Source organism: Pseudophryne corroboree, chromosome 3, assembly GCF_028390025.1.
Source record: "Pseudophryne corroboree isolate aPseCor3 chromosome 3, aPseCor3.hap2, whole genome shotgun sequence".
Taxonomy (NCBI): domain Eukaryota; kingdom Metazoa; phylum Chordata; class Amphibia; order Anura; family Myobatrachidae; genus Pseudophryne; species Pseudophryne corroboree.
This window is the reverse complement of record NC_086446.1, coordinates 547,594,178-547,609,646: the sequence shown is the minus strand read 5'-3', so window position 1 is coordinate 547,609,646 and position 15,469 is coordinate 547,594,178. Positions and strand designations below refer to the sequence as shown.

The 15,469-nt window shown below is 33.5% G+C and overlaps 12 non-coding genes across 12 annotated transcripts; all 12 read right to left on the bottom strand.

The window, feature by feature from the left end:
* Nucleotides 1-204: 204 nt before the first annotated feature.
* On the bottom strand, nt 205-286 carry TRNAL-UAG (transfer RNA leucine (anticodon UAG)). The gene has a single exon. It is a non-coding gene; the product is annotated as a tRNA-Leu (tRNA).
* Nucleotides 287-547: 261 nt separating this feature from the next.
* TRNAL-AAG (transfer RNA leucine (anticodon AAG)) lies at nt 548-629 on the bottom strand. The gene has a single exon. It is a non-coding gene; the product is annotated as a tRNA-Leu (tRNA).
* A 3,818-nt stretch (nt 630-4,447) lies between these two features.
* On the bottom strand, nt 4,448-4,529 carry TRNAL-UAG (transfer RNA leucine (anticodon UAG)). The gene has a single exon. It is a non-coding gene; the product is annotated as a tRNA-Leu (tRNA).
* Nucleotides 4,530-4,791: 262 nt separating this feature from the next.
* On the bottom strand, nt 4,792-4,873 carry TRNAL-AAG (transfer RNA leucine (anticodon AAG)). The gene has a single exon. It is a non-coding gene; the product is annotated as a tRNA-Leu (tRNA).
* A 1,702-nt stretch (nt 4,874-6,575) lies between these two features.
* Nucleotides 6,576-6,657, bottom strand: TRNAL-UAG (transfer RNA leucine (anticodon UAG)). The gene has a single exon. It is a non-coding gene; the product is annotated as a tRNA-Leu (tRNA).
* Nucleotides 6,658-6,919: 262 nt separating this feature from the next.
* Nucleotides 6,920-7,001, bottom strand: TRNAL-AAG (transfer RNA leucine (anticodon AAG)). Its single transcript has one exon. It is a non-coding gene; the product is annotated as a tRNA-Leu (tRNA).
* A 1,697-nt stretch (nt 7,002-8,698) lies between these two features.
* On the bottom strand, nt 8,699-8,780 carry TRNAL-UAG (transfer RNA leucine (anticodon UAG)). The gene has a single exon. It is a non-coding gene; the product is annotated as a tRNA-Leu (tRNA).
* Nucleotides 8,781-9,042: 262 nt separating this feature from the next.
* Nucleotides 9,043-9,124, bottom strand: TRNAL-AAG (transfer RNA leucine (anticodon AAG)). Its single transcript has one exon. It is a non-coding gene; the product is annotated as a tRNA-Leu (tRNA).
* A 1,700-nt stretch (nt 9,125-10,824) lies between these two features.
* On the bottom strand, nt 10,825-10,906 carry TRNAL-UAG (transfer RNA leucine (anticodon UAG)). Its single transcript has one exon. It is a non-coding gene; the product is annotated as a tRNA-Leu (tRNA).
* Nucleotides 10,907-12,607: 1,701 nt separating this feature from the next.
* On the bottom strand, nt 12,608-12,689 carry TRNAL-UAA (transfer RNA leucine (anticodon UAA)). Its single transcript has one exon. It is a non-coding gene; the product is annotated as a tRNA-Leu (tRNA).
* Nucleotides 12,690-12,951: 262 nt separating this feature from the next.
* On the bottom strand, nt 12,952-13,033 carry TRNAL-AAG (transfer RNA leucine (anticodon AAG)). The gene has a single exon. It is a non-coding gene; the product is annotated as a tRNA-Leu (tRNA).
* Nucleotides 13,034-15,201: 2,168 nt separating this feature from the next.
* On the bottom strand, nt 15,202-15,283 carry TRNAL-UAG (transfer RNA leucine (anticodon UAG)). Its single transcript has one exon. It is a non-coding gene; the product is annotated as a tRNA-Leu (tRNA).
* Nucleotides 15,284-15,469: the final 186 nt, after the last annotated feature.

The window sequence follows — 15,469 nt, the reverse complement described above, 5'->3', positions numbered from 1 at the left end:
TGGCAGCAGTAGGTTTTGATCCAAAGCCTCCAAAGAAACTGGAACCTTAATCCAGTGCCTTAGACACTGCAGATTTTTAGCTCATGCATCTGGATCATATCAATCAGCTATTGAGGAGAAAAGTCTTTATTATTATTGTTTTTCTTATTAGTGGAGAAAAACATTTTGTCATCACTGACTGATGTATTCATAGTAAAATCATTATGGCAGCAGTGGGATTTGAACCCACGCCTCCAGAGAGACTGGAGCCTAAAGCCAGCACCTTAGACCGCTCGGCCATGCTACCACATGGACCTGTTTGACTGAATGCTCACAGTTCTGGATCATACAGTTGAGATTACAGGAAAAAATGTGTTGTTTTAAATCAATACTTGAAAAGAAGTGTCATGTTACAAGTATTTAAAATACAAAAAGTTAAGGAAGCATAAAAAAGGTACAAAATTAGTAGACAATATTAATGAGTAAGGATTTTTTATTATTGATTTGCTGTTTAGTAGAGTAAAACAGTTTGACATCAATAAATGTCATTTTCTCTTAAAAATAATTATGGCAGCAGTGGGATTTGAACCCACGCCTCCAAAGAGACTGGAGCCTTAATCCAGCGCCTTAGACCGCTCGGCCATGCTACCACATATCTATTTTGGCTCCAAAGGTCATAGTTTATTATTTTACATATTATTTTTAAAGTTTGAGAAGACTCTTGAAATTGTGATAAACTGTTTTAAAATCTAGGACAGATGATGAACTTTTCAACCTTCCAATATTTTACTTTAGCAACTTAGTGGCCTTAGACCGCTCGGCCATGGTACCACATGGACACTCTTAGCTCACAGATCTGGGTCATGTAGCTCAGGTTACAGTAAAAACATTTTTTTAAATCAATATTTAAAAAGAAGTGTAATGCAAAAAGTGTTTAAATTATGTACAAAACGTTTTGGAAGGTTAAAAAAGTACATAAATTGACATAAAATATCAATGAGAAAGGATATTTTTATTATTCATTTGCTGTTTAGTAGAGAAAAAACACTTTGACATCAATGACTTATTTTTTCTCAGGGAAAATAATTATGGCAGCAGTAGGTTTTGAACCAATTCCTCCAAAGAATCTGGAACTTTAATCCAGCACCTTAGACACTGCTGATTTTTAGCTAATGCATCTGGATCATATTGATCAGATGTTGAGGAGAAAGGACTTTATTATTATTGATTTTCTTATTAGTGGAGAAAAACACATTGCCATCACTGACTGACATTTTCATAGTAAAATCATTATGGAAGCAGTGGGATTCAGACCCACGCCTCCAGAGAGACTGGAACCTAAATCCAGTGCCTTAGACCACTCGCCCTTGCTACCCCATGGATACTTTTGACTCAAAGCTCAGAGTTATGGATCATATAGTTAAGATTACAAGAAAAAATTGTGTAGTTATAAATCAATACTTGAAAAGAAGTGTCATGTTAAAAGTGTTTAAAATACAAAAATTTAAAAAAGGTACAAAATTAGCAGACAATATTAATTAGAAAGGATTTTTTATTATTGACTTGCTGTTTAGTGGAGAAAAACACTTTGACATCAATGACAGTCGTTTTATCTTGAAAATAATTATGACAGCAGTGGAATTTGAACCCATGCCTCCAAACAGACTGGAGCCTTAATGCATCATCTTAGACCGCTCAGCTACATTTCTACCTTGACTCCATAGCTCATAGTTTATAATTTTACATATTATTTTTACATTTTGAGAAGACTCTTGAAATTATGATAAACTGTTTTAAAATCTAGGGCAGATGATGAACTTTTTAACCTACCAATATTTTATTTTAGCAGCTTAGTGGCCTTAGACCGCTCGGCCATGGTACCAAATGAACACTCTTAGCTCACAGATCTGGGCCATATAGCACAGATTACAGTACAAACATTTTTTTTTGTTTTAAATAAATTCTTAAAAAGAAGTGTCATACCAAAAGGGTTTAAGTTATGTACAAAATGTTTTGGAAGGTTAAAAAAGTACATCAATTGACATAAAATATTAATGAGAAAGGATTTTTTTATTATTCATTTGCTGTTTAGTAAAGAAAAACACTTTGCCATCAATGACTTATTTTTTCTTAGGAAAAATAATTATGGCGGCAGTAGGTTTTGATCCAAAGCCTCCAAAGAAACTGGAACCTTAATCCAGCACCTTAGACACTGCTGATTTTTAGCTCATGCATCTGGATCATATCAATCAGCTATTGAGGAGAAAAGTCTTTATTATTATTGTTTTTCTTATTAGTGGAGAAAAACATTTTGTTTTCACTGACTGATGTTTTCATAGTAAAATCATTATGGCAGCAGAGGGATTTGAACCCACGCCTCCAGAGAGCCTGGAGCCTAAATCCAGCACCATAGACAGCTCGGCCATGCTACCACATGGACCTGTCTGACTGAATGCTCACAGTTCTGGATCATACAGTTGAGATTACAGGAAAAAAATGTGTTGTTTTAAATCAATACTTGAAAAGAAGTGTCATGTTACAAGTATTTAAAATACAAAAAGTTAAGGAAGCATAAAAAAGGTACAAAATTAGTAGACAATATTAATGAGTAAGGATTTTTTATTATTGATTTGCTGTTTAGTAGAGTAAAACAGTTTGACATCAAGAAAAGTCATTTTCTCTTGAAAATAATTATGGGATTTGAACCCACGCCTCCAAAGAGACTGGAGCCTTAATCCAGCACCTTAGACCGCTCAGCCATGCTACCACATATCTATTTTGGCTCCAAAGGTCATAGTTTATTATTTTACATATTATTTTTAAAGTTTGAGAAGACTCTTGAAATTGTGATAAACTGTTTTAAAATCTAGGACAGATGATGAACTTTTCAACCTTCCAATATTTTACTTTAGCAACTTAGTGGCCTTAGACCGCTCGGCCATGGTACCACATGGACACTCTTAGCTCACATATCTGGGTCATATAGCTCAGGTTACAGTAAAATCATTTTTTTAAATCAATATTTAAAAAGAAGTGTAATGCAAAAAGTGTTTAAATTATGTACAAAACGTTTTGGAAGGTTAAAAAAAGTACATAAATTGACATAAAATATCAATGAGAAAGGATATTTTTATTATTCATTTGCTGTTTAGTAGAGAAAAAACACTTTGACATCAATTACTTATTTTTTCTCAGGGAAAATAATTATGGCGGCAGTAGGTTTTGAACCAATTCCTCCAAAGAATCTGGAACTTTAATCCAGCACCTTAGACACTGCTGATTTTTAGCTAATGCATCTGGATCATATTGATCAGATGTTGAGGAGAAAGGACTTTATTATTATTGATTTTCTTATTAGTGGAGAAAAACACATTGCCATCACTGACTGACATTTTCATAGTAAAATCATTATGGAAGCAGTGGGATTCAGACCCACGCCTCCAGAGAGACTGGAACCTAAATCCAGTGCCTTAGACCACTCACCCTTGCTACCCCATGGATACTTTTGACTCAAAGCTCAGAGTTCTGGATCATATAGTTAAGATTACAAGAAAAAATTGTGTAGTTATAAATCAATACTTGAAAAGAAGTGTCATGTTAAAAGTGTTTAAAATACAAAAATTTAAAAAAGGTACAAAATTAGCAGACAATATTAATTAGAAAGGATTTTTTATTATTGACTTGCTGTTTAGTGGAGAAAAACACTTTGACATCAATGACAGTCGTTTTATCTTGAAAATAATTATGACAGCAGTGGAATTTGAACCCATGCCTCAAAACAGACTGGAGCCTTAATGCAGCATCTTAGACCGCTCAGCCACATTTCTACCTTGACTCCATAGCTCATAGTTTATAATTTTATATATTATTTTTACATTTTGAGAAGACTCTTGAAATTATGATAAACTGTTTTAAAATCTAGGGCAGATGATGAACTTTTTAACCTACCAATATTTTATTTTAGCAGCTTAGTGGCCTTAGACCGCTCGGCCATGGTACCAAATGAACACTCTTAGCTCACAGATCTGGGCCATATAGCACAGATTACAGTACAAACATTTTTTTTTGTTTTAAATAAATACTTAAAAAGAAGTGTCATACCAAAAGTGTTTAAGTTATGTACAAAATGTTTTGGAAGGTTAAAAAAGTACATCAATTGACATAAAATATTAATGAGAAAGGATTTTTTTATTATTCATTTGCTATTTAGTAAAGAAAAACACTTTGACATCAATGACTTATTTTTTCTTAGGAAAAATAATTATGGCGGCAGTAGGTTTTGATCCAAAGCCTCCAAAGAAACTGGAACCTTAATCCAGCACCTTAGACACTGCTGATTTTTAGCTCATGCATCTGGATCATATCAATCAGCTATTGAGGAGAAAAGTCTTTATTATTATTGTTTTTCTTATTAGTGGAGAAAAACATTTTGTCATCACTGACTGATGTTTTCATAGTAAAATCATTATGGCAGCAGTGGGATTTGAACCCACGCCTCCAGAGAGACTGGAGCCTAAATCCAGTGCCTTAGACCGCTCAGCCATGCTACCACATGGACTTGTTTGACCGAATGCTCACAGTTCTGGATCATACAGTTGAGATTACAGTGAAAAAATGTGTTGTTTTAAATCAATACTTGAAAAGAAGTGTCATGTTACAAGTATTTAAAATACAAAAAGTTAAGGAAGCATAAAAAAGGTACAAAATTAGTAGACAATATTAATGAGTAAGGATTTTTTATTATTGATTTGCTGTTTAGTAGAGTAAAACAGTTTGACATCAATAAATGTCATTTTCTCTTGAAAATAATTATGGCAGCAGTGGGATTTGAACCCACGCCTCCAAAGAGACTGGAGCCTTAATCCAGCGCCTTAGACCGCTCGGCCATGCTACCACATATCTATTTTGGCTCCAAAGGTCATAGTTTATTATTTTACATATTATTTTTAAAGTTTGAGAAGACTCTTGAAATTGTGATAAACTGTTTTAAAATCTAGGACAGATGATGAACTTTTCAACCTTCCAATATTTTACTTTAGCAACTTAGTGGCCTTAGTCCGCTCGGCCATTGTACCACATGGACACTCTTAGCTCACAGATCTGGGTCATATAGCTCAGGTTACAGTAAAAACATTTTTTTAAATCAATATTTAATAAAAAGTGTAATGCAAAAAGTGTTTAAATTATGTACAAAACGTTTTGGAAGGTTAAAAAAAAGTACATAAATTGACATAAAATATCAATGAGAAAGGATATTTTTATTATTCATTTGCTGTTTAGTAGAGAAAAAACACTTTGACATCAATTACTTATTTTTTCTCAGGGAAAATAATTATGGCGGCAGTAGGTTTTGAACCAATTCCTCCAAAGAATCTGGAACTTTAATCCAGCACCTTAGACACTGCTGATTTTTAGCTAATGCATCTGGATCATATTGATCAGATGTTGAGGAGAAAGGACTTTATTATTATTGATTTTCTTATTAGTGGAGAAAAACACATTGCCATCACTGACTGACATTTTCATAGTAAAATCATTATGGAAGCAGTGGGATTCAGACCCACGCCTCCAGAGAGACTGGAACCTAAATCCAGTGCCTTAGACCACTCACCCTTGCTACCCCATGGATACTTTTGACTCAAAGCTCAGAGTTCTGGATCATATAGTTAAGATTACAAGAAAAAATTGTGTAGTTATAAATCAATACTTGAAAAGAAGTGTCATGTTAAAAGTGTTTAAAATACAAAAATTTAAAAAAGGTACAAAATTAGCAGACAATATTAATTAGAAAGGATTTTTTATTATTGACTTGCTGTTTAGTGGAGAAAACACTTTGACATCAATGACAGTCGTTTTATCTTGAAAATAATTATGACAGCAGTGGAATTTGAACCCATGCATCCAAACAGACTGGAGCCTTAATGCAGCATCTTAGACCGCTCAGCCACATTTCTACCTTGACTCCATAGCTCATAGTTTATAATTTTACATATTATTTTTACATTTTGAGAAGACTCTTGAAATTATGATAAACTGTTTTAAAATCTAGGGCAGATGATGAACTTTTTAACCTACCAATATTTTATTTTAGCAGCTTAGTGGCCTTAGACCGCTCGGCCATGGTACCAAATGAACACTCTTAGCTCACAGATCTGGGCCATATAGCACAGATTACAGTGCAAACATTTTTTTTTTGTTTTAAATGAATACTTAAAAAGAAGTGTCATACCAAAAGTGTTTAAGTTATGTACAAAATGTTTTGGAAGGTTAAAAAAGTACATCAATTGACATAAAATATTAATGAGAAAGGATTTTTTTATTATTCATTTGCTATTTAGTAAAGAAAAACACTTTGACATCAATGACTTATTTTTTCTTAGGAAAAATAATTATGGCGGCAGTAGGTTTTGATCCAAAGCCTCCAAAGAAACTGGAACCTTAATCCAGCACCTTAGACACTGCTGATTTTTAGCTCATGCATCTGGATCATATCAATCAGCTATTGAGGAGAAAAGTCTTTATTATTATTGTTTTTCTTATTAGTGGAGAAAAACATTTTGTCATCACTGACTGATGTTTTCATAGTAAAATCATTATGGCAGCAGTGGGATTTGAACCCACGCCTCCAGAGAGACTGGAGCCTAAATCCAGCACCTTAGACCGCTCGGCCATGCTACCACATGGACCTGTTTGACCGAATGCTCACAGTTCTGGATCATACAGTTGAGATTACAGGGAAAAAATGTGTTGTTTTAAATCAATACTTGAAAAGAAGTGTCATGTTACAAGTATTTAAAATACAAAAAGTTAAGGAAGCATAAAAAAGGTACAACATTAGTAGACAATATTAATGAGTAAGGATTTTTTATTATTGATTTGCTGTTTAGTAGAGTATAACAGTTTGACATCAATAAATGTCATTTTCTCTTGGAAAGAATTATGGCAGCAGTGGGATTTGAACCCACGCCTCCAAAGAGACTGGAGCCTTAATCCAGCGCCTTAGACCGCTCGGCCATGCTACCACATATCTATTTAGGCTCCAAAGGTCATAGTTTATTATTTAACATATTATTTTTAAAGTTTGAGAAGACTCTTGAAATTGTGATAAACTGTTTTAAAATCTAGGACAGATGATGAACTTTTCAACCTTCCAATATTTTACTTTAGCAACTTAGTGGCCTTAGTCCGCTCGGCCATGGTACCACATGGACACTTTTAGCTCACAGATCTGGGTCATATAGCTCAGGTTACAGTAAAAACATTTTTTTAAATCAATATTTAAAAAGAAGTGTAATGCAAAAAGTGTTTAAATTATGTACAAAACGTTTTGGAAGGTTAAAAAAAGTACATAAATTGACATAAAATATCAATGAGAAAGGATATTTTTATTATTCATTTGCTGTTTAGTAGAGAAAAAACACTTTGACATCAATTACTTATTTTTTCTCAGGGAAAATAATTATGGCGGCAGTAGGTTTTGAACCAATTCCTCCAAAGAATCTGGAACTTTAATCCAGCACCTTAGACACTGCTGATTTTTAGCTAATGCATCTGGATCATATTGATCAGATGTTGAGGAGAAAGGACTTTATTATTATTGATTTTCTTATTAGTGGAGAAAAACACATTGCCATCACTGACTGACATTTTCATAGTAAAATCATTATGGAAGCAGTGGGATTCAGACCCACGCCTCCAGAGAGACTGGAACCTAAATCCAGTGCCTTAGACCGCTCGCCCTTGCTACCCCATGGATACTTTTGACTCAAAGCTCAGAGTTCTGGATCATATAGTTAAGATTACAAGAAAAAATTGTGTAGTTATAAATCAATACTTGAAAAGAAGTGTCATGTTAAAAGTGTTTAAAATACAAAAATTTAAAAAAGGTACAAAATTAGCAGACAATATTAATTAGAAAGGATTTTTTATTATTGACTTGCTGTTTAGTGGAGAAAAACACTTTGACATCAATGACAGTCGTTTTATCTTGAAAATAATTATGACAGCAGTGGAATTTGAACCCATGCCTCCAAACAGACTGGAGCCTTAATGCAGCATCTTAGACCGCTCAGCCACATTTCTACCTTGACTCCATAGCTCATAGTTTATAATTTTACATATTATTTTTACATTTTGAGAAGACTCTTGACATTATGATAAACTGTTTTAAAATCTAGGGCAGATGATGAACTTTTTAACCTACCAATATTTTATTTTAGCAGCTTAGTGGCCTTAGACCGCTCGGCCATGGTACCAAATGAACACTCTTAGCTCACAGATCTGGGCCATATAGCACAGATTACAGTACAAACATTTTTTTTTTAAATAAATACTTAAAAAGAAGTGTCATACCAAAAGTGTTTAAGTTATGTACAAAATGTTTTGGAAGGTTAAAAAAGTACATCAATTGACATAAAATATTAATGAGAAAGGATTTTTTTATTATTCATTTGCTGTTTAGTAAAGAAAAACACTTTGACATCAATGACTTATTTTTTCTTAGGAAAAATAATTATGGCGGCAGTAGGTTTTGATCCAAAGCCTCCAAAGAAACTGGAACCTTAATCCAGCACCCTAGACACTGCTGATTTTTAGCTCATGCATCTGGATCATATCAATCAGCTATTGAGGAGAAAAGTCTTTATTATTATTGTTTTTCTTATTAGTGGAGAAAAACATTTTGTCATCACTGACTAATGTTTTCATAGTAAAATCATGATGGCAGCAGTGGGATTTGAACCCACGCCTCCAGAGAGACTGGAGCCTAAATCCAGCGCCTTAGACCGCTCGGCCATGCTACCACATGGACCTGTTTGACCGAATGCTCACAGTTCTGGATCATACAGTTGAGATTACAGGGAAAAAATGTGTTGTTTTAAATCAATACTTGAAAAGAAGTGTCATGTTACAAGTATTTAAAATACAAAAAGTTAAGGAAGCATAAAAAAGGTACAAAATTAGTAGACAATATTAATGAGTAAGGATTTTTTATTATTGATTTGCTGTTTAGTAGAGTAAAACAGTTTGACATCAATAAATGTCATTTTCTCTTGAAAATAATTATGGCAGCAGTGGGATTTGAACCCACTCCTCCAAAGAGACTGGAGCCTTAATCCAGCGCCTTAGACCGCTCGGCCATGCTACCACATATCTATTTAGGCTCCAAAGGTCATAGTTTATTATTTAACATATTATTTTTAAAGTTTGAGAAGACTCTTGAAATTGTGATAAACTGTTTTAAAATCTAGGACAGATGATGAACTTTTCAACCTTCCAATATTTTACTTTAGCAACTTAGTGGCCTTAGACCGCTCGGCCATGGTACCACATGGACACTCTTAGCTCACAGATCTGGGTCATATAGCTCAGGTTACAGTAAAAACATTTTTTTAAATCAATATTTAAAAAGAAGTGTAATGCAAAAAGTGTTTAAATTATGTACAAAACGTTTTGGAAGGTTAAAAAAGTACATAAATTGACATAAAATATCAATGAGAAAGGATATTTTTATTATTCATTTGCTGTTTAGTAGAGAAAAAACACTTTGACATCAATTACTTATTTTTTCTCAGGGAAAATAATTATGGCGGCAGTAGGTTTTGAACCAATTCCTCCAAAGAATCTGGAACTTTAATCCAGCACCTTAGACACTGCTGATTTTTAGCTAATGCATCTGGATCATATTGATCAGATGTTGAGGAGAAAGGACTTTATTATTATTGATTTTCTTATTAGTGGAGAAAAACACATTGCCATCACTGACTGACATTTTCATAGTAAAATCATTATGGAAGCAGTGGGACTCAGACCCACGCCTCCAGAGAGACTGGAACCTAAATCCAGTGCCTTAGACCGCTCGCCCTTGCTACCCCATGGATACTTTTGACTCAAAGCTCAGAGTTCTGGATCATATAGTTAAGATTACAAGAAAAAATTGTGTAGTTATAAATCAATACTTGAAAAGAAGTGTCATGTTAAAAGTGTTTAAAATACAAAAATTTAAAAAAGGTACAAAATTAGCAGACAATATTAATTAGAAAGGATTTTTTATTATTGACTTGCTGTTTAGTGGAGAAAAACACTTTGACATCAATGACAGTCGTTTTATCTTGAAAATAATTATGACAGCAGTGGAATTTGAACCCATGCCTCCAAACAGACTGGAGCCTTAATGGAGCATCTTAGACCGCTCAGCCACATTTCTACCTTGACTCCATAGCTCATAGTTTATAATTTTACATATTATTTTTACATTTTGAGAAGACTCTTGAAATTATGATAAACTGTTTTAAAATCTAGGGCAGATGATGAACTTTTTAACCTACCAATATTTTATTTTAGCAGCTTAGTGGCCTTAGACCGCTCGGCCATGGTACCAAATGAACACTCTTAGCTCACAGATCTGGGCCATATAGCACAGATTACAGTACAAACATTTTTTTTTGTTTTAAATAAATTCTTAAAAAGAAGTGTCATACCAAAAGTGTTTAAGTTATTTACAAAATGTTTTGGAAGGTTAAAAAAGTACATCAATTGACATAAAATATTAATGAGAAAGGATTTTTTTATTATTCATTTGCTGTTTAGTAAAGAAAAACACTTTGACATCAATGACTTATTTTTTCTTAGGAAAAATAATTATGGCGGCAGTAGGTTTTGATCCAAAGCCTCCAAAGAAACTGGAACCTTAATCCAGCACCTTAGACACTGCTGATTTTTAGCTCATGCATCTGGATCATATCAATCAGCTATTGAGGAGAAAAGTCTTTATTATTATTGTTTTTCTTATTAGTGGAGAAAAACATTTTGTCATCACTGACTGATGTTTTCATAGTAAAATCATGATGGCAGCAGTGGGATTTGAACCCACGCCTCCAGAGAGACTGGAGCCTAAATCCAGTGCCTTAGACCGCTTGGCCATGCTACCACATATCTATTTTGGCTCCAAAGGTCATAGTTTATTATTTTACATATTATTTTTAAAGTTTGAGAAGACTCTTGAAATTGTGATAAACTGTTTTAAAATCTAGGACAGATGATGAACTTTTCAACCTTCCAATATTTTACTTTAGCAACTTAGTGGCCTTAGACCGCTCGGCCATGGTACCACATGGACACTCTTAGCTCACAGATCTGGGTCATATAGCTCAGGTTACAGTAAAAACATTTTTTTAAATCAATATTTAAAAAGAAGTGTAATGCAAAAAGTGTTTAAATTATGTACAAAACGTTTTGGAAGGTTAAAAAAGTACATAAATTGACATAAAACATCAATGAGAAAGGATATTTTTATTATTCATTTGCTGTTTAGTAGAGAAAAAACACTTTGACATCAATTACTTATTTTTTCTCAGGGAAAATAATTATGGCAGCAGTAGGTTTTGAACCAATTCCTCCAAAGAATCTGGAACTTTAATCCAGCACCTTAGACACTGCTGATTTTTAGCTAATGCATCTGGATCATATTGATCAGATGTTGAGGAGAAAGGACTTTATTATTATTGATTTTCTTATTAGTGGAGAAAAACACATTGCCATCACTGACTGACATTTTCATAGTAAAATCATTATGGAAGCAGTGGGATTCAGACCCACGCTTCCAGAGAGACTGGAACCTAAATCCAGTGCCTTAGACCACTCGCCCTTGCTACCCCATGGATACTTTTGACTCAAAGCTCAGAGTTATGGATCATATAGTTAAGATTACAAGAAAAAATTGTGTAGTTATAAATCAATACTTGAAAAGAAGTGTCATGTTAAAAGTGTTTAAAATACAAAAATTTTAAAAAGGTACAAAATTAGCAGACAATATTAATTAGAAAGGATTTTTTATTATTGACTTGCTGTTTAGTGGAGAAAAACACTTTGACATCAATGACAGTTGTTTTATCTTGAAAATAATTATGACAGCAGTGGAATTTGAACCCATGCCTCCAAACAGACTGGAGCCTTAATGCAGCATCTTAGACCGCTCAGCCACATTTCTACCTTGACTCCATAGCTCATAGTTTATAATTTTACATATTATTTTTACATTTTGAGAAGACTCTTGAAATTATGATAAACTGTTTTAAAATCTAGGGCAGATGATGAACTTTTTAATCTACCAATATTTTATTTTAACAGCTTAGTGGCCTTAGACCGCTCAGCCATGGTACCAAATGAACACTCTTAGCTCACAGATCTGGGCCATATAGCACAGATTACAGTACAAACATTTTTTTTTTGTTTTAAATAAATTCTTAAAAAGAAGTGTCATACCAAAAGTGTTTAAATTATGTACAAAATGTTTTGGAAGGTTAAAAAAGTACATCAATTGACATAAAATATTAATGAGAAAGGATTTTTTTATTATTCATTTGCTGTTTAGTAAAGAAAAACACTTTGACATCAATGACTTATTTTTTCTTAGGAAAAATAATTATGGCGGCAGTAGGTTTTGATCCAAAGCCTCCAAAGAAACTGGAACCTTAATCCAGCACCTTAGACACTGCTGATTTTTAGCTCATGCATCTGGATCATATCAATCAGCTATTGAGGAGAAAAGTCTTTATTATTATTGTTTTTCTTATTAGTGGAGAAAAACATTTTGTCATCACTGACTGATGTTTTCATAGTAAAATCATTATGGCAGCAGTGGGATTTGAACCCACGCCTCCAGAGAGACTGGAGCTTAAATCCAGCGCTTTAGACCGCTCGGCCATGCTACCACATGGACCTGTTTGACCGAATGCTCACAGTTCTGGATCATACAGTTGAGATTACAGGGAAAAAATGTGTTGTTTTAAATCAATACTTGAAAAGAAGTGTCATGTTACAAGTATTTAAAATACAAAAAGTTAAGGAAGCATAAAAAAGGTACAAAATTAGTAGACAATATTAATGAGTAAGGATTTTTTATTATTGATTTGCTGTTTAGTAGAGTAAAACAGTTTGACATCAATAAATGTCATTTTCTCTTGAAAAGAATTATGGCAGCAGTGGGATTTGAACCCACGCCTCCAAAGAGACTGGAGCCTTAATCCAGCGCCTTAGACCGCTCGGCCATGCTACTACATATCTATTTTGGCTCCAAAGGTCATAGTTTATTATTTTACATATTATTTTTAAAGTTTGAGAAGACTCTTGAAATTGTGATAAACTGTTTTAAAATCTAGGACAGATGATGAACTTTTCAACCTTCCAATATTTTACTTTAGCAACTTAGTGGCCTTAGACCGCTCGGCCATGGTACCACATGGACACTCTTAGCTCACAGATCTGGGTCATATAGCTCAGGTTACAGTAAAAACATTTTTTTAAATCAATATTTAAAAAGAAGTGTAATGCAAAAAGTGTTTAAATTATGTACAAAACGTTTTGGAAGGTTAAAAAAGTACATACATTGACATAAAATATCAATGAGAAAGGATATTTTTATTATTCATTTGCTGTTTAGTAGAGAAAAAACACTTTGACATCAATTACTTATTTTTTCTCAGGGAAAATAATTATGGCGGCAGTAGGTTTTGAACCAATTCCTCCAAAGAATCTGGAACTTTAATCCAGCACCTTAGACACTGCTGATTTTTAGCTAATGCATCTGGATCATATTGATCAGATGTTGAGGAGAAAGGACTTTATTATTATTGATTTTCTTATTAGTGGAGAAAAACACATTGCCATCACTGACTGACATTTTCATAGTAAAATCATTATGGAAGCAGTGGGATTCAGACCCACGCCTCCAGAGAGACTGGAACCTAAATCCAGTGCCTTAGACCACTCGCCCTTGCTACCCTATGGATACTTTTGACTCAAAGCTCAGAGTTCTGGATCATATAGTTAAGATTACAAGAAAAAATTGTGTAGTTATAAATCAATACTTGAAAAGAAGTGTCATGTTAAAAGTGTTTAAAATACAAAAATTTTAAAAAGGTACAAAATTAGCAGACAATATTAATTAGAAAGGATTTTTTATTATTGACTTGCTGTTTAGTGGAGAAAAACACTTTGACATCAATGACAGTCGTTTTATCTTGAAAATAATTATGACAGCAGTGGAATTTGAACCCATGCCTCCAAACAGACTGGAGCCTTAATGCAGCATCTTAGACCGCTCAGCCACATTTCTACCTTGACTCCATAGCTCATAGTTTATAATTTTACATATTATTTTTACATTTTGAGAAGACTCTTGAAATTATGATAAACTGTTTTAAAATCTAGGGCAGATGATGAACTTTTTAACCTACCAATATTTTATTTTAGCAGCTTAGTGGCCTTAGACCGCTCGGCCATGGTACCAAATGAACACTCTTAGCTCACAGATCTGGGCCATATAGCACAGATTACAGTACAAACATTTTTTTTTGTTTTAAATAAATTCTTAAAAAGAAGTGTCATACCAAAAGTGTTTAAGTTATTTACAAAATGTTTTGGAAGGTTAAAAAAGTACATCAATTGACATAAAATATTAATGAGAAAGGATTTTTTTATTATTCATTTGCTGTTTAGTAAAGAAAAACACTTTGACATCAATGACTTATTTTTTCTTAGGAAAAATAATTATGGCGGCAGTAGGTTTTGATCCAAAGCCTCCAAAGAAACTGGAACCTTAATCCAGCACCTTAGACACTGCTGATTTTTAGCTCATGCATCTGGATCATATCAATCAGCTATTGAGGAGAAAAGTCTTTATTATTATTGTTTTTCTTATTAGTGGAGAAAAACATTTTGTCATCACTGACTGATGTTTTCATAGTAAAATCATGATGGCAGCAGTGGGATTTGAACCCACGCCTCCAGAGAGACTGGAGCCTAAATCCAGTGCCTTAGACCGCTCGGCAATAAATACTTAAAAAGAAGTGTCATACCAAAAGTGTTTAAATTATGTACAAAATGTTTTGGAAGGTTAAAAAAGTACATCAATTGACATAAAATATTAATGAGAAAGGATTTTTTTATTATTAATTTGCTGTTTAGTAAAGAAAAACACTTTGACATCAATGACTTATTTTTTCTTAGGAAAAATAATTATGGCGGCAGTAGGTTTTGATACAAAGCCTCCAAAGAAACTGGAACCTTAATCCAGCACCTTAGACACTGCTGATTTTTAGCTCATGCATCTGGATCATATCAATCAGCTATTGAGGAGAAAAGTCTTTATTATTATTGTTTTTCTTATTAGTGGAGAAAAACATTTTGTCATCACTGACTGATGTTTTCATAGTAAAATCATTATGGCAGCAGTGGGATTTGAACCCACGCCTCCAGAGAGACTGGAGCCTAAATCCAGCGCCTTAGACCGCTCGGCCATGCTACCACATGGACCTGTTTGACCGAATGCTCACAGTTCTGGATCATACAGTTGAGATTACAGGGAAAAAATGTGTTGTTTTAAATCAATACTTGAAAAGAAGTGTCATGTTACAAGTATTTAAAATACAAAAAGTTAAGGAAGCATAATAAAGGTACAAAATTAGTAGACAATATTAATGAGTAAGGATTT